The sequence below is a fragment of the Pan paniscus genome, chromosome 20 (assembly GCF_029289425.2).
Source record: "Pan paniscus chromosome 20, NHGRI_mPanPan1-v2.0_pri, whole genome shotgun sequence".
NCBI lineage: Eukaryota > Metazoa > Chordata > Mammalia > Primates > Hominidae > Pan > Pan paniscus.
Window position 1 is genome coordinate 43,916,986 of NC_073269.2, and position 19,158 is coordinate 43,936,143.

The window sequence follows — 19,158 nt, forward strand, 5'->3', positions numbered from 1 at the left end:
AAGAAGAAGAAGAAGAAGGCCGGGTGCGGTGGCTCACGCCTGTAATCCTAGCACTTTGGGAGGCCGAGGTGGGCGGATCATGAGGTCAGGAGATCGAGACCATCCTGCCTAACATGATGAAACCCTGTCTCTACTAAAAATACAAAAAAAAAAAAAAAAAAAAAAAAAAAGCCAGGCGTGGTGGCGGGTGCCTGTAATCCCAGCTACTAGGGAGGCTGAGGCAGAAGAATGGCGTGAACCCGGGAGGCAGAACCCGGGAGGCAGAGGTTGCAGTGAGCTGAGATCGCGCCACTGCACTCCAGCCTGGGCAACAAAGCGAGACTCCATCAAAAAAAAAAAAAAAAAAATCCTATTCCAGGCCAGCCGGGCACGGGGGCTCACGCCTGTAATCCCAGCACTTTGGGAGGCCGAGGTGGGCGGATCACCTGAGGTCAGGAGTTTGAGACCAGCCTGGCCAACATGGTGAAACCCCATCTCTACTAAAAATACAAAAATTAGCCGGGTGTGGTGGCGGATGCCTGTAATCCCGGCTACTTGGAAGGCTGAAGCACGAGAATCACTTGAACTCGGGAGGCAGAGGTTGCAGTGAGCCGAGATCGCGCCATTGCACTCCAGCCTGTGGAACAGAGTGAGACTCCGTCCCTAAAACAAACAAACAAGCAAACAAGCCTATTCCAAAACAAAAATAATGAAAGTATTTATTTCTTCGGATGTTTTTAAATAAAATTTTTAATCATATGTATTCGTGTCCAAAGGTGAAGAACATAATGTATTGAAGAATGTGATGGGACTTAAGTCACTCCTATAGGACCTGAGTCCATTTACCTAACCCTTTTCTTTTACCCGAGTCAGGTTCCACCCAGACTCGCCTCCTACTGGCGCTGAGAACGCAGCGACTCCACCCTTAGCCTCAGGTCGGGGGCCCCAGCACTTGTCTGATCTGCGCTTGCGTACTCCTAGGCCAGGTGGCCACTCCCAGAGGTGTCCCGGGCTCGCGCTGTGGGCGGGGCGCGCGGTCCTCGTGGTCACATCCGTATTTCCTGTAGGTTTTTAGGACTCTGGACTCCACTTCTCAGGGTTGCCTGCGGTCCTGACTGTTCCGTCTTGGACTACATATTCCACGGGCGACGGAGAAATCTTGTACCTCTGGCTCCGTCTCCTGGACCTCTGCGCTGCCCGTGACCTGGTCCCACCTGAGGAAGAAGGCGGCGCAGGTCGCTGCCGGAGCTTCTGCAGCCCCAGCCCGCAGCCCGCGCGGGACCCTGCGTGGCGGTGAGAGTGGAGCTGCAGGAGGCACTCAGAGCGCGGAGGCCTCGGGCGCGGGCCGGACTTGTCTCCCACCTACTCAGGCCTTGGGGTGCTGGAGCTGCGAAGGAAGGGGCTCATCTCTAGGGAGACAGGTGGAGAACGTCTCCTTTGTGACGTGGAGACTGAGAAGGGTGCGTGAATGTGTTGTGTGACCGGGACATAGAGTAAGTGTCCTTTGAAAGCGTGCTTTGCTATAACTCTGTGGTGTCACTGACCCGTGGGTCAGGGTCTCAGTTTCCCTGTCTCCTCTCAGCCTCGTATGACTGCCACAGAGAAATGATCTAAGCGCGAAATCAGATACTGAGCCTTAGATGAAGTTTTCCAGTGAGAAGAAACGGATAGGATGGGAAGCTTAGAGCAGGAATTCCCTTAAGACGGTGTGATAGACTCTTTTAAAGAAAAAATATTCAGTCTTTAACACTCGTTAAAGCATGCAAAGGAAGACTTTATTCAGGATCATCGTGATAGGTGTTGGAAGCACAGCAGTGAGATTTTGCAATGGGTACAAGAGATTGGGTTCAACTCCAAATTCAGCATGAACGAGTAGGAATTTATAGTCAAGGAGCAGGTTAGGGATCACTGGATGACAAAATACTAAGAGGAAATGTCTGGGATAAGTAGGATTCTGGCTAAACGCACCTGTTGGGATTCTTTTTGAAGAGAGAGACCTGGGTGATAAGACATCATCGCCTGGGGGATGGTGGAGGATGAAGATAGGGGGGCAGAGGGTTCTTGCTAAACTGACTTAGAAGGGGCCTTTGTTATTGTTGGATTTTATAATGAAGTGTACAGATGGGCCCAGGAGAAGGTGTAAGAGCCTGAGTAAAGTTTGGTCATGCAGGGTTTGTGTAGGATTCCTTCCTGGAAGGGTTGTACACTCCGCCCCCATCTCCCGGTTCTTGGAGTTTCATTTACGTGTTTAAGAATCATGTGGATGGTGAACCCTGATTCTGAAGTCGGTGTCTGCTGTGTTCACGGCAGGATTTGGTTAGGAGGAACAGCACAGCATGCTGGGCTCTGGATTTAAAGCTGAGCACTTAAGAGTGAATTTGAGATTAGTCATAAATCGCCTTGAACTATTGGAGAAAAAAAAAAAAAACAAAAACAGAACTGGCCCAGAAAGCAAGGAAGGAGATTGCTGACTATCTGGCTGCTGGGAAAGATGAACGAGCTCGGATCCGTGTGGAGCACATTATCCGGGAAGACTACTTCGTGGAGGCCATGGAGATCCTGGAGCTGTACTGTGATCTGCTGCTGGCTCGGTTTGGCCTTATCCAGTCTATGAAGGAACTAGATTCTGGTCTGGCTGAATCTGTGTCTACATTGATCTGGGCTGCTCCTCGACTCGTCAGAAGTGGCTGAGTTGAAAATAGTTGCTGATCAGCTCTGTGCCAAGTATAGCAAGTAATATGGCAAGCTATGTAGGACCAACCAGATTGGAACTGTGAATGACAGGCTAATGCACAATCTGAGTGTGGAAGCCCCATCCAAAATCCTGGTGGAGAGATACCTGATTGAAATTGCGAAGAATTACAATGTACCCTATGAACCTGACTCTGTGGTCATGGCAGAAGCTCCTTCTGGGGTAGAGACAGATCTTATTGATGTTGGATTCACAGATGATGTGATGAAAGGAGGCCCTGGAAGAGGAGGGGGTGGTGGGTTCACAGCACCAGTTGGTGGACCTGATGGAATGGTGCCAATGCCCATGCCCATGCCTATGCCCATGCCATCTGCAAATACTCCTTTCTCATATCCACTGGCAAAGGGACCATCAGATTTCAATGGACTGCCAATGGGGACTTATCAGGCCTTTCCCAATATTTATCCATCTCAGATACCAGCAACTCCCCCATCATATGAATCTGTAGATGACATTAATGCTGATAAGAATATCTCTTCTGCACAGATTGTTGGTCCTGGACCCAAGCCAGAAGCCTCTGCAAAGCTTCCTTCCTGACCTGCGGATAACTATGACAACTTTGTCCTACCAGAGTTGCCATCTGTGCCAGACACACTACCAACTGCATTTGCTGGTGCCAGCACCTCAGCATCTGAAGACATTGACTTTGATGATCTTTCCCAGAGGTCTGAAGAGCTGAAAAAGAAAATATAGGTCTCTTAAACCAGGCAACTTTCATGTTCTGGGAGTTGAGACTGAGCAATTTCTCCTTGTAACAAAGAATCTCCATGAAATTCCTTTTCATCTGTTAACCGTCACTGAGTACAACACTCCTCCTCTGGGCTCTCTGCCTGCTCCTCCAGATTCTGCTGCTTTCCAGTTCTCTGTTGATCCTGAGACTAACAACCGGAGACTGAGGCTGGAGCAACTGGCTCCTGGCAGCTGTGCTTGTCCCTTTTCTGTCAGAGTGATCCCAGGTTTCCTCCTGGCCCGTCCCATGGTCCCTCCACAGGAGCATAAGAGGATGGGAAAGCACTATGGGGAGACCACCAAAGATGGCTGGACAGTGGGAGAGAGCACGTCGTGAAGCATCCCAGCCTCGTGTTGAGGTTCCAGACTTAGAAACAAACCCCTCTGTACAGGGGGATTGTGATGAGTGAGAATCAAGGCCACGGTGTGTGTTTTCGCACTCGAATGCAAGTGGGAGAGAGAAAATGACTCAGGACGCCATTGTAACGGTTCCTGGAAGCTGGGCCCTCTCATTGGCATATACACTACTCCTCGCCGCAGGGCACTGTCCCACCGGGATCCAGTTGCAAAGTTTGTCTCGACAGTTTAAGGCCTCGCTTAGTTGTACTGGATTCTCAGGGAGTCCTCTGTGGCCTTTTGCTCTGAGTGCTGTTTCCCTTGTACCAGAGGGCAGCACCATGGAAATTCTGTTTTTCCTGTAGCATATTGTGTTGGATTGCCTTACTGGCAGAGAAAGGACAAGTTGCCATTGAAGTCTAGGGTGGGCTTCCAGCTGCCTTAATAGAAGTACTCAAGTCTTTTGGGTAGTGAGCTGGAAAGCCTACAGGAAAAAAGGGGTACCTGTTTTCATTTGAAAACTTTGATTCATGGAAACTTTAAAACTAATCTCAGATAAATTTTTGGTGCAAATGTGGCTGTAGTTGTCCACTGTTTTCCTGGATGGATGGGACTCTTATGTCATAACTTTTATACTCCTTTGGCCCATAGCTAAGGTCATCCTTCCCCACAGGGGTGGCTTTGGGATTGGATGATACAGCTTTTGCTTCTGTGTAGTATACCTGTACATACTTGTTTCAGGAAGGCTTTCTTTAATGTTTTCAGTTGGTTTGTATTCTGTAGCTCAGTAGCTGCTAATAAAGTTAAAGATCCTGGAAAAAAAAAAAAAAGAATCACGGCCTTCTTGAATTCTGACTCTAAGAACCTGCAGTGAAGGATGACTGGAGATTTCACCTACCATACTTCCTTCTGGTTATGTGTATGAAATTATGCACCTGTAGCCTTGGAGGAGGAAACAGAAACACTATTTCGAGGAGTTTTTGGATCGTTCCATTTTGGATTTCTGTAGATCAAAAGCAATAGGAATATGAACTCAGTTGTGATGTGTTAGTGCAAATGAAGGAAGTGAGCCGGAAATTAAAGTGTCCCAAAATAGGAATTCTTAGTCATTGGGTCCATTGTCTGTTTTTACGGGCATACAGGGCACCACAATCCCCCTGAAACTTTATATACATGTTTGTTAATTTGCATTTTTCCAGGGTTCCATCTTCCAAATTATTTAGACTTGAGCTTTAGACCTGGAATCAGAGTGTTATACCTTTGAATAGTTTTGCAGAAAACTAATGATCAAGATTATGAGAATGGTTAAGAAAATCATACAACATCCATGGTATTGGACATTATACTGATAATAAAATTTATGTTTATAAAGAATTTGTGAATAGCTGCATACCAGATATCAGGAAAACAAAAAATAATAAGAATTTGTCATTAACGGAAAAATGACTATGATCTAACCTTAAACAGTATTCACAGTTGTAGATCGCAGTTCTCAAAAACTGTATATGCAATCCCATTTTTTAAAAATGGAAGTTTCCAAAACCTTTTGCAAGGATTGTATCTAATATGACCATTCAATTGGTTTTTCAGAGAAGAATAGAAGGGGAGAGGCCACATTTATTGAACATCTAATGTGTACCCAAATCATGTGGTCTGTTTTCTGTATCTTTTCTCATTTAATGCGCAAAGACCATTTCCCTGTTCATTAAGGGAAGAATCTTAATAGTGAAATGTTTCTAATTATGTAGAAGTGGCACAGCTAAAGGCTATTCAAGAGGACACATGTTACATGACACGTTGATACTTTTTAATTCTAGTCCTAGTACTTAGGTTTCTTTTCATGACAAAAATGTACCCTCTTCTAAAAAGTTTAATGCTTTGGAATGTATTGATGTTCTATTTGTAATGATGGAATTAAGGCAGGCTCATTGCAAAAATTCATTACCTAAGGAAGTTATGAAGAAGAAAGAATAACCCCAAATCCCCCCTGCCCAGAGAAAATCACTTTACATATTTTGGTGTATGTGTTTCTAATTTTCATGTATGAACATTTGTGTGTAGTTTTGTCATTGCAGAAGATAATTAATAGAGACACAAAGACTCCAACTGTTAGTTCGAAAATGGAATCTACCTCAATTGTTGCTGTTAAACCAAAATTATGGTATGGTATTGCTTTGGACTGAGCTTCTGCACTAGGCTCCAACAGACCACACCAAACCAAAATGAAGTCACTCATGCTAAATGCCACATTATCAAACTGAAACTTTAAGGGAGCAGATAAATCTCAAAAAAAACCTGTTTTTCCTGAAAACAAGAGATTCCAGTCTAAATAATTGATGTTCACCACTCCTTTCTTATTTTTAATTTAAAAAACTTTTTTTTAAAGACAGGGTCTCACTCTGTCACCCAGGTTAGAATGCAGTGGAGTGATTATGGCTCACTGCAGCTTCAAACTCCCGGGCTCAAGCGTTCCTCCCGCCTCAGCCTCCCAAGTAGCTGGAACTACAGACGTCCATCACCAGGCCTCAGTTCTTTTTTCTCTAGTTCTGTTATTTGTTCCCACCTTACACAAAACCCACTGCATTGGGCAAGGGCTCTCATTCTATTTTATACAATGGAGGCTGCCCCGTTTGTGAATCCCAAATAAAAGCCCATGAGATCTAAAGTCAATTTATTGTAACTTTGTCTTTTGACGTGGGTTTCCATATATCTGTGTATCTTAGGAGGATAGGGAAGTACCGGGGACCACCTGAGGTGAAAAACAACTACATATTTACGCCTTTTAGATACTAAAAACATCATTTAACACTCAAGATGTCACAAATTATGAAGTAAGATATCCTCTCAGAATTAATAATTTATGCTGGGCTCATGTCTGTAAAATCCCAGCACTTTGGGAGGCTGAGGTGGGTAGATCGCTTGAGCCCAGGAGTTTGAGACCAGCCTGAGCAACATGGCGAAACCCTGTCTCTACGAAAAATACAAAAATTAGCTGGGCTTGGGAGCGCTTGCCTATAGAACCCATATAGGCTGCGGGGTTCCGCTCTCCAGGAGAACGACTCTCGGGTGAGAGAGCAGCCCACAGGCACACAGGCAGACCTGTCCTCGAGGTCACGGAGGGCATGACTTTTGGGGAGACTCACCCGAACACCATCCGGGCAGGCCTGAGGCTGGGATGCCACGCTGCTTCTCCCGGATTCTGCCTGTGGTTTCATCATCCTGGTCGGAACTCCGCCACTCATGGCATCTGGAGACCATCCCATCAACACCCTGGAGAGGTCAAGCCAGAGCCTCAGGGTCCTCACACCCAAGCACCGGAACGGAGGGCTCCTGCATTGCCAAGCCTCAGGGACTAGTTTCTCAGGCAACTGTGGGACTGTACTCACTTGAGCCCAGGAGTCTCAGGCTGCAGTGAGCTGCGACAGCACCACTGCACTCAAGCCTGGGCAACAGAGTGAGCCCGTCTCAGAAAAAAAAGTTAAAAATGTTCAAAAGGTACTGAGTGGCCAGAAAAACAGAATAAATGCCTCCTATCTTGTATCTTTTTGTTTTGTTTTTTGAGATAGAGTCTTGCTCTGTCGCCCATTCTGGAGTTCCATGGCATGATCTCGGCTCACTGCAACTTCTGCCTCCCAGGTTCAAGCGATTCTCCTGCCTCAGCCTCTCGAGCAGCTTGGATTACAGGTGTGCTCCACCACGCCCAGCTAATCATTGTATCTGTAGTGGAGACGGGGTTTCACCATGTTGGTCAGGCTGGTCTCGAACTCCTGAACTCATGATCCGCCCGCCTCGGCCTCCCAAAGTGCTGGGATTACAGGCATGAGCCATTGCGCCCGGCCCTTATCTTGTATCTTTTGACATCTCATCATTAACATACACCCTTCTTCCACAATTAAATTTAGCATCATCATCTACAACAAAATGTTCCTGCCCCATATACTGCCACTACTCCACTAACATAAATGCAAAGTTCTTCCAAGTGTCATAAGTTCCTGTGACCATTTTCAAAGCCACGATTTATGGGGAATATCAGTTATTGCTCTTTGTATAAATAAACAAAGGCCAACCAAATAAGAACAAAGAGGCTGGGCATGGTGGCTCATGCCTGTAATCCCAGCACTTTGGGAGGCCGAGGCGGGTGGATCACCTGAGGTCAGGAGTTCAAGATCAGCTTGGCCAACATAGTGAAACCCTATCTGTACTAAAAATACAAAAATTAGCCGTGCATGAAGGTGCACGCCTATAATCCCTACTACTTGGAAGGCTAGGGCAGAAGGAGAATCATTTGAACCTGGGAGATGGAGGTTGCAGTGAGCCTAGATCGTGCCACTGTGCTGTAGCCTGGGCCACAGATTGAGACTCCGTCTCAAAAAAAAAAAAAAAAAAAAAAAAAAAAAAAGAATAAAGACAGGCTTATGCATATAGAACTTGCTACGTAGTAAGAGTTCTGTTTACATTTAAGTTCCATTTGTTTATGTTCTCTGTAGATTGTGGATATTAGGCCTTTGTTGGATACATAGTTCGTGAGTATCTTCTCCCATTCTGTAGGTTGTCTGTTTGCTCTGTTGGTAGTTTGTCTTGTTGTGTTAAAGCTTTTAGTTTAACTAGGTATCACTTGTCTATTTTTGTCTTTGCTGCTTTTTTGGAAACTCAGCCAAAAATTCCTTGCCAAGGCCCATGTTGAGAAGAGTATTTCCTAGGTTGTCTTCCAGGATTTTTATAGTTTGATGTCTTGTATTTAAATCTTTAATCCATTTTGAGTTAATTTTTGTATACGGTGAAAGGTAAGGGGCCCAGCTTGAATCTTCTGCATATGGCTAGCCAGTTATCCCAGCACCATTTATTGAATAGGGAGTCCTTTCCCCATTGCTCATTTTTGTTGACTTTGTCGAAGATCAGATGGTTGTAGGTGTGTGGCTTTATTTCTGGGTTCTCTAACCTGTTCCTTTGGTCTATGTGTCTGTTTTTGTACTAGTACCATGCTGTTTTGGTTACTGTAGCCTTGTAGTATAGTTTGAAGCTGCATATGTGATGCCCATCAGCAGTGGACTGAATAAAGAAAATGTGGTACATATACACCACGGAATACTACACAGGCGTAAAAAAAATAAACCATGTCCTTTGCAGCAACATGAATGCAGCTGGAGGCCATTATCCTAAACGAATTAATGCAGCATCAGGAAACCAAATACCCTATGTTCTCACTTATAAGTGGGAGCTAAACATTGAGTACACATGGACACAGAGATGGGAACAACAGACACTGAGGCCTGCTTGAGTGGGGAGGGTGGCATGAGGCTATGGATCAAAAAACTATTGGGTACTGTGGTCACTACCTGGGTGATGATATCATTTGTACACCAAACCCCAGTGATGTGCAATTTACCCATGTAACAAGCCTGCCCATGTATCCGTTAAACCTAAAAATAGAAAAAATTAAAAATAAATAAATAAATGAGGTATAAGTCTAATTGCTGAACGTTGTGAAATGTAACCAACAGAGCCATTGAAAATAGAGTGGCCAGGCATGGTGGTTAATGAATGTAATCCCAGCACTTTGGGAGGCCGAGGTGGGTGGATCACGAGGCCAGGAGTTCAAGACCAGCCCGGCCAAGATGGTGAAACCCCATCTCTACTAAAAATACAAAAATTAGCGGGCATGGTGGCAGGCACCCGTAATCCCAGCTACTCGGGAGGCTGAGGCAGGAGAATCACTTGAACCCGGGAGGTGGAGGTTGCAGTGAGCCAAGATCGCACTCTAGCCTCGGTGACAGAGCAAGATTCCGTCGAAAGGAAGAAAGAGAGAGAGAGAGAAAGAAAAAGAAAGGAAAGGAAAGGAAAGGAAGAAGGAAAGGAAGGAAAGAAAGAAAAAAAAGAGTGAGAGTACCGTATTTGGAAAGTGGTCCAGGCACTGGGGTGAGTGTCAGCCAAGTCATCACCTGTGAGAACAGGAAGTCATCAGGTAATATATCAAGTTGATATATTGAGAAGGAGCAGGATCTACCTATTATATAACACAGAGATAATCACTCAGATATATAGATTAGAAATAGTTTAGAAAATTTAAACATTTGATTATTCAGGGAGTAGACCTGGGAGCACTGGAGAAATAAGGTGGGGGAGTAGACTGCATGGAAAGCTCTTTCTTAGTGTGTGATTTTTCAATTATGCACATAGGTTTCTTACATAACATGTAAAATTCAATTAAAGAAGAAACAAAGTTGTGTTCTGGGGTCCCAAAGGTTCAGTGATTAATTAGAAGAACTCACAAAACTGAGTCAAGCTGTTATACTCATGGTTATAGTTTATTACAACAAAAAGGTACAGATTAAAATCAGCAGCAGAAAAAGGTGCATAGGGCAGAGTTGAGGAGAGACCAAGCGCAAGCTTCCAGTTGTCCTCTCCCAGCGGCATCATGTGGACAGTGCTTAATTCACCCAGCGATACGTGGCAGAAAGTACAGAAAATACTCCCCAACAAAAAGCTTACCTGAGCCTTGGTGTTGAGGGTTTTACTGGAGGTTGGTCACATGGACAAGAGCACCCATTTGGATGACCTTAGTTTCTCTGTCTCCACCCTTCCCAAGGTCAAGCTGACACTGCATGGTCCAGGGTCCCCACAATAAATCACATTGTTAACATGGACTATATAGGCAGGATATTCCAAGGAGTTAGAGGTTATTTTCCAGGAGCTGGGCTAGAGTCAAACCTTTCTTTGGAGTGTGCGGGGTTTGGACAATTCAGGCCTACTAAGTTTCCTTGACTGCACACAAGTGATAGTGAGTATGTAAGAAATGAGTAGTCTCATATATTGCTGGTGAAAGTATAGTGTTATATAAACCTCCGGAAAGAAATCAAGTGTGTAGTGCATAGACATTTTATTTGGTTTGTTTTTGTTTTTGTCTGAGACAGAGTCTCACTCTGTCACCTGAGCTGGAGTGCACTGGCGTGATCACAACTCACTGCAGCCTTGACCTCCCAGGCTCCAGCTATCCCCCCACCTCAGTATCCTGAGTAGCTGGGTCCACAGGCACGTGCCACCACACCCAGCTAATTTTTGTGTTTTTTGTACAGAGGGGGTTTCATCGTGTTGCCCAGGCTGGTCTCAAACTCCTGGGTTCAAGGAATCCCCCACCTCAGCTCCCCAAAGTGCTAGGAATACAGGAGTGAGCCACTGCGCCCAACCTGTTATTTTTTTTGTATAAATTAAATTGTATATGTTAGGCTCGGCACGGTGGCTCACGCCTGTAATTCTAGCACTTTTGGAGGCCAAGGTGGGTGAATCACTTGAGGTCAGGAGTTCGCGACCAGCCTGGCCAACATGGTGAAAACCCATCTCCACTAAAAAGACAAAGTTAGCTGGACATGGTGGCAGATGCCTGTAATCCCAGCTACTCGGGAGGCTGAGGCAGGAGAATCGCATGAACCCGAGAGGCGGGGGTTGCAGTGAGCTGAGATAGCGCCACTGCACTTCAGCCTGGGAGACAGAGCGAAACTCCATCTCAAAAAACAACAACAAAAAATTGTATATGTTATTGTATGTATGTGTATATATTAAATTGTATATACACATATTAAATATATACATATATATTACATTATATACGCATACGTTTGTTTCCTCGTGCAATCTGTTTCAGCAGAAGTAAAATCTCATAAAGATAGAAGTAAAAGAATATTTACAGAAGCATTATTTTTGGTTGCAAAAGTACTTTAATATCTTAAATGCTTACATAATGGAAGATAACTCTTAACAAAGAATGAGTTAACTTTTTATCTACTATAAAGGTATCTTAATATCTTTATACCTGAAGTGATATTTGTGGCAAATTGTTATATTTCAAAAGGAGAATGCTTTATAATTAAAGAAAAAAGAAAGAAACGTTATATAGTAGGCCTCCCTTATCTGCAGGAGACGTGCTCTAAGACCCTGTACCCAGAGGCTGCAGCTCCAGCCGCCCTGTCAAGCCAGCCTGCCAAGCTGCTCCTGCTCCAAACCAGCCATGTCCCCACCAATGCTGTGTGGCCCAAAGTTTTTTTATGAGAAATCTACTGATCATCTTATTGAGGATCCCTTGAATGTGATGAGTTGGTTTCTTCTCTCTTGCTGCTTTCAGGAATCTCTCTGCCTTGGCTTTCAACAGTTTGATGTGTCTTGGAATGGATGTCTTTGAGTTCATCTTAATTGGAGTTCATTAAGCATCTTGGATGTTTACATTCATATCTTTCATCAAATTTGGGAAGTTTTAGGCATTAATTTTTGAAATAATCTCTCTGGTCCTTTCTCTTTTCCTACTGAAATTTCTACAGAGCATATGCTGGTCTGCTTGATGGTGTCCCTTCCTCAGGGACACTTTCTGTTTTTGTACTTTGAATGAGCCTTTCTTATTTATTTGTGTGCCTTGTGATTGTTGTTGTTGTTGAAAGCTAGATATTTGACTCCAATAATATAGGAACTCTGGAAATCGGGTTCTTCCTTTTTTGGTGTTTGTGATTTTTTTTGTTTTTTGATCATTGTAGGCTCCCTGTGTCATGGATTACCCAGAGATGTAAGCTTAAAGTCTTCTCAGATCTTCTTGAAGCCTGCATCCTTTTCTGGGCATGCACCGTGACTCTCTAAATTCCCTGGTGTGTCTGGTTTTTAATAAAATCTCCTAGATCAGTAGTCCCCAGTCTTTTTGGCACCAGGGACTGGTTTTTGGAAGATAGTTTTTCCATGGGCCCGGGGAGGGGGTGGGGTGATATCAGGATGAGTCAAGTGTGTCACATTTATTGTGTACTTTATTTCTATTATTATTACATAGTAATATATAATGAAATAATTATTAAACTCACCATAATGTAGAATCAGTGGGCACCCTGAGCTTGTTTTCCCATAACTAGATGGTCCCATCTGGGGGTGATGGGAAACAGTGACAGATCATCAGGCATTAGATTCTCATAAGGAGTGCATAACCTAGACCCCCCACATGCACAGTTCACAGTAGGGTTCATGCTCCTATGAGAATCTAATGCCACCACTGATCAGACAGGAAGCAGAGCTCAGGCGGTCATGTGAACAATGGAGAGCAGCTGGAAATACAGATGAAGCTTCACTTGCTCGCCCACTGCTCACCTCCTGCTGTGTGATCCAGTTCCCAACAGGCCACAGACCAGTACTATGGGTTGGGGACCCCATCCTAGAGTTTGAATGTCTGGCCCCCAGAAGGGAAAAAAGAGAAAAACAAAGAGGAAAGAAGGGAATTGGACCTTTAAATCACCTGGAAGTAGCTTCAGCTGGAGCAAGAGGGGCTTGGCATACTGGAGCAGAAGGGTGCAGCAATGGCAGACTGCTAATCTGTCTGCACTGCCAAGATCAGAAATAGCAATGAGAAATCAGATACCCAAGTTTTGGAGGACAGGTTCCTTGCTGCCCACCCTGGCTCCCTTAAGCTGCAAGATATGCATGGCTGCTTGCCCCATGGCTGGGGGATGAGTTGCTGCCTGGAGCTGAAATTAGCAGAAATTAACCACAGTTTGCCATCCATGCCTTTCCCTGGAAGTTACAAGCTTTGAATATATTCAGGTTCCAAAATGGTCACATCAGGTAGATTCTGCCAGTACAATTGTTGTCTAGGTGGGATGACACATTCCTAGTGCTTCCTGCTCTGCCATCTTCTAAAACCCTCTGTCCATATAACTGTATTTTAGAGTTCTTTATATCATATCTAATAGATGAGATTATCAATTTTCTCTTAATTCTACCATACAACATTTACTTTTTCTGGTCAAGGAAACAAAGTGTTTTTCTTATTTCTTTTAGATTTGGATTCGAGGTATGAAATAATCAACTACAGGAACATGTACATTTATAGAAAACATTCATTTCTTACTCTCCATCAGAGAATTCTATATGGAGAGAAACCCTATGAATGTAAGGAATGTGGAAAGGCCTTTGGTCGTCATACAGACCTTAGAGTACATCAAGTAATTCACACTGGTGAGAAACCCTGTGATTGCCAGGAATGTGGGAAGGCCTGTGATTGCCAGGAATATGGGAAGTCATCATACAGACCTTAGAATCGACAAAAGAATTCACACTGGTGAGAAACCCTATCAATGTGAAGACTGTGGGACAACCTTTAGTCGTCTTACAGACCTTAGAGTACATCAGAGAATTCATACTGGTGAGAAACCCTATGAATGTGAAGAATGTGGGAAGGCCTTCAGTCGTGCCACAAACCTTGCTCAACATGGAAGAGTTCATACCGGTGAGAAATCCTATGTGTGTCATGAATGTGGGAAGGCCTTTAGTGAAGTTGGAAGACTTAGGAAACATCAGAGAATTCATACTGGTTAGAAACCCTATGAATGTAAGGAATGTGGGAAGGCCTTCAGTCAAGCCTCAAACCTGGCACAACATGACAGAATTCATACTGGTGAAAAACCCTACAAATGTAAAGAATGTGGGAAGGCCTTTAGTCACATGTCACATCTTGTTAGACGTGAAGGAATTCATACTGGTGAGAAACCCCGTGAATGTAAAGAGTGTGGGAAAGCTTTTAGGAGTAACCATCAACTTACTATACATCATAGATTTCATACTGGTGAGAAACCCTATGAATGTAAGGAGTGTGGGAAGGCTTTTAGTGTGTATGGACGACTGAGTCAGCATGAGAGTATTCACAGTGGTGAGAGACCCTTTCAATATAACAAATGTGGGAAGTCCTTTAGGCTCAGTTCAAGTCTCAAAGTACATCAGAGCATGCATACTGGTGAGAAACCCTTTGAATGTGACAAATGTGGGAAGTCCTTTAGGCTTAGTTCAATCCTTAAAGTATATCAGAGAATTCATACCAGTGAAATACTTTATGGCATATACATATAATAGACAATGTACAGTATATGAATGAATTATACCACTGAGAAACAGTTGAAGGAAGAAAATGTGAGAAGGCTTTTATGCATGGATCAGTTTTTACAGGACATAAAATAATCTATACTGGTATGAACTCTTTTGGAATATAAATGTTTGAAGTTTTTAATTTATGACTCAAGTGTTCAGAGTATTTATGTTGTATTTTATAAAATAAAGTATTTTGTGGCATTCCTCTATGTTTCACTGTTCACTGTGTGGCCAGACTGTGCAGCCAAGGTTAAAAAGGCAGGTAAGTGCCACCCAGGGAAGAGACTGGTACATGGTTTGAGGTTGTGGAAGACAGACTACAAGCACACCAGGCTCAAGTGGTTCAGCATTTACTTAAAGCTAGAGAGGAGAAAGAGTGCATAAGATCGTGTCGCTTGCAATGTGTCAGTCCCCCTAGCCGGCAGTTCCACTGTGCAGCTGATATGGAAGACACTAGCAACTGCACACACCCCACTTTGTGCTGCAGTGACAGGACTTCATCCCTTCCCCCCCTGGGGTCTGAAATACATAATGCTGGGAATGTGCTTCAAGGCCACTGACAGATGTGCTTAAGCAGAACAAAAGAGTATACAATAAGTCCAAAACAGGGAAATACAGTCCCACACAAGTCAATAATCCCAGCACAGGCTATGAGGGCTTTTGAATCTCATAGTAGGGAAGTGTTCCAGGCCCAAGGCTCAGTCTTATGTGGCCATGTGAGGGCTGAAAGACTGCATGACGGCCTTTCCCAACACTATTTATGGATTCTCAGAATATTTATACTAAAGGAATATTAAGAGAACACACAAAACCTTGTTTATTTGTTTTATGTATAAAAGCTTTCCAGCACAAATCATTATTAAACTTGAGTAAATTCATATCACAGAAAACCTCTGCTAATGTAACAGACAGACGTAGGAAAGCGTTTAGCCTTTGTACGATCTTAACCATTCTAATTGTCTTTCCACTCCTTGTTTTTTCTCATTCGTATATGGCAATACTAATAATATCTACATTATAGTGGCTGTTAGAACTAAATCAGTTCATTTATGTGGAAAACATGGGAAAGTTTTTGCCATAATAGTTCATGTTCGATAAACATTAGCGACTGTTTCTAATACCATTTATGTTTTGAAATGGAACTCTTATGGGTCTAATGAATTTAGGAACATTTCATGTAACTGCTTACCCCTTTTTTAATGTGAATTTTTTCTTTCTGAACTACTCTAATAGAATGTAAAAAACCTGAGAGCATCTTCATTCTGAGGTCTTAAGGTGAATCAAACACTTAATCCTTGAATGAAATTTATATTTATACTTTTAGAAAGTGTAAAAAAATGTTAAATTAGCCAATGATTTACATTCCACTTCCACATTTCAAAATTGATTAGAAATTAGCCAAAGGATATCTATTTTGCCATTTCCCCCAAATTTATGAAAAATTAGAAACATAAAGAAAAGCTGAAAAACAGTACAGCAAATATATGTTAATATTATGTCATATGACCTTTCTGTTTTGTATATTTTGCTGCATCATTGGACAGTTGTAAACATCATGATGCTTCACTTTTAAATATATCAAAATGAATCCCCCAAAGAGACAGATTTCTTTTTTTTGTTTTTTTTTTTAGGCAGAGTTTTGCTCTTGTTGCCCAGGCTGGAGTGCAATGGCACGATCTCGGCTCACGGCAACCTCCGCCTCCCGGGTTCAAGCGATTCTCCTGCCTCAGCCTCCTGAGTAGCTGAGATTACAGGCATGAGCCACCATGCCTGGCTAAATTTGTATTTTTAGTAGAGACGGGGTTTTGCCATGTTGGTCAGGCTGGTCTTGAACTCCCGACTTTAGGTGATCCACCTGCCTCGGCCTCCCAAAGTGCTGGGATTACAGGTATGAGCCACCGTGCCCGGCCAAGAGACAGATTTCTAATTACATAAGAAAAATAATAATTTTGGCTGGGTGCGGTGGCTCAAGCCTGTAATCCCAGCACTTTGGGATGCCAAGGCGGGCAGATCACGAGGTCAGGAGATAGAGACCATCCTGGCTAACACGGTGAAACCCCGTCTCTACTAAAAATACAAAAAATTAGCTGGGCATGGCGGCGGGCGCCTGTAGTCCCAGCTACTTGGGAGGCTGAGGCAGGAGAATGGCGTGAACCCGGGAGGCGGAGCTCCCAGCAAGCCGAGATCGCGCCACTGCACTCCAGCCTGGGCAACAGAGCGAGACTCTGTCTCAAAAATAATAATAATAATAATTTCATATTCTAATGCCTAACCTGTATTCAAATTTTGAAAATTTATCCAAGTTATATCTTTTTGGTCATTTTCAAACTGGTATTTGCTCTAGTTTATGCCTTTATGATAAAGCGTTACTCACTTTTAATTTAGAATAGTGGCTGGAAAACTATGGCCTACAGGCTAATTGCAACCTGCCAGTGGATTTTGTAGTTTTATTGCAACACTACCACATTCACTTGTTTACATGTTTTCTTCTTACTACCATGTCAGAGATGTCATTGCAATGAGACCATTTGCAATGGTCACAAAACCTACTGTATATAATATCATGACCTTTCTAGAGAACATTTGCCAACTCATTTAGAACAATATCTCTACTGTTTTTTTTTTTTTCATGAGTTTGGCTTTTTGAAGACCACAGGAAAGTTGTCTAATAGAATGCTGAACATTCTGGGTTGTTTTGTGTGTGTGTGGTTTTGTTTTTTCGTTTGAGACAGGGTCTCGCTCTGTCACCCAGGATGGAGCGCCATGGTGCAATCACAGCTAACTGCAGCCTTGACCTCCTGGACTTAAGCAATCCTCCCACCTCAGCCTCCCAAATAACTGGGACCACAGGTGTGTGCCACTATACCTGGTTAACTTTATTTTTTTGTGGAGACAGGGTCTCTCTATGTTGCCCATGCTGGTCTGGAACTACTGGGCTCAGGGGATCTTCCCACCTCAGCCTCCCAAAGTGGATTACAGGCATGAGCCATCACACCCAACTGTGGATTTTAAAAATTGTTTCATTGTGAAGTCTTATTTTTCTTTATCTTAGTCCTCATAGTTCTAGTATATTTAAAGTTAAACCAAGAGGTTTACTAGGTTATGATTAAGAATTTTCAGCAAGAATATGTCACAGATGATGTGCACACTAAAAAGCCTATAATGTTTGATTTTTTCCAGGACTAAGGATGCTAAGTGTCATCACTTGGTTATAGTGGTGATTGCTTGATCTCTCCAGAATACAGCCCCATTATAAAGAGCCATTTTACAGTTATTAATCTCAGGGATATTGTGTCACATCCTTTTAGAAATCTATAATCTTGTGTAAATCCTTAATTAAATATGGAATTAAAAATGGAAATCAGGGCCTCTTCAGAAAGTAATAATAATTAAAGGCCTGTATATTAGAACATGGGGATACTGCCAGACCTTTTTGGGAATTTAATACCCTTCAATGCACACAGGAAACGAAGAGTAAAGGCCAGAATTTGTGTTCACCACTCTATCCCCAGAACTCATTCAATACCTGTTAATGAGCTGGCATTGATAAACTTGATAAAACAATGAATAAGCATTCAATACACAAAGTTATAAAGATAGCAAAATAAACCCTAAGCCAATACAAAGCAACAGTTAATACAACAGAAGAATTAGAGCCTAGTGATTAGTAAACAAAATAGTACCGTTTCAAACAGTTTTGTTCCCACCAGTGAAAAGCAATGAATGCGTCTACAAGTACATTTTTATTGATTGAGAAGTGAACCATTATCTTGAACAAAGGTGTGCCACTGGTCTCCAGGACCACTCAGGCTCAATGATTTGCTGGAAGGACTCCTGGGATCCAGAAGAGCTGCCATACTCAAACTCAAGGCGAAGGATGCAGGCAACAATGAACAATGGGAGAAGGCACTGGACAAAGTCCAGGAGAGACGAGGCACAAGCTTCCAGTTTTCCCCTTCCATTAGAATTGCATGGCAACAGCACTTAATTCTTCCCACCATGGTGTGTGCCAGCATGTGCAAAGTAGTGCCAAACAGGGAATCTCGTCTGAATGTTGGTGTCCATGGTGCCTGGGTGACTGAACTTAACTCCTAAATTTACTCAGTCTCCAGCCTTCCAGAAGTCAAGCTTATATAGCATGGGCCTTGGGCACACAAAATAGCCATTCATCATAAGTCACATTTTTTGCATAAACTTTGTGGTGACAGTGATACAGCATAGGAAGCACGATAGTCCAAGTACTCAGAGATTATCTCCCAGGGGCCAGTGAAGGGCCAGTCCTCCTGAACACAGGCTTTTCATTGGAATGTATAAGGGTTGAACACCACAGGCCTGCTGAGGTAACCCTTTCCTGCACAGTCAGGCAGTTTTGGGCATTCTTATTCCAGAGAACCTGATTACTAAAGTACCCATGTAATAAATGATAGATAGGGAAAAATCTTGAGGATATAAAAAATATTTCAGAAATATTATTTTTG

General features: G+C 43.2%; 1 protein-coding gene and 1 pseudogene across 1 annotated transcript in view; one reads left to right on the forward strand and one right to left on the reverse strand.

Annotated features, from left to right (window-relative positions):
- ZNF573 (zinc finger protein 573) overlaps positions 1-19,158 on the reverse strand; it is an 88,321-nt gene that overhangs the window by 60,446 nt on the left and 8,717 nt on the right. The window lies entirely within an intron of this gene.
- LOC129394681 (IST1 homolog) lies at positions 684-3,523 on the forward strand (annotated as a pseudogene).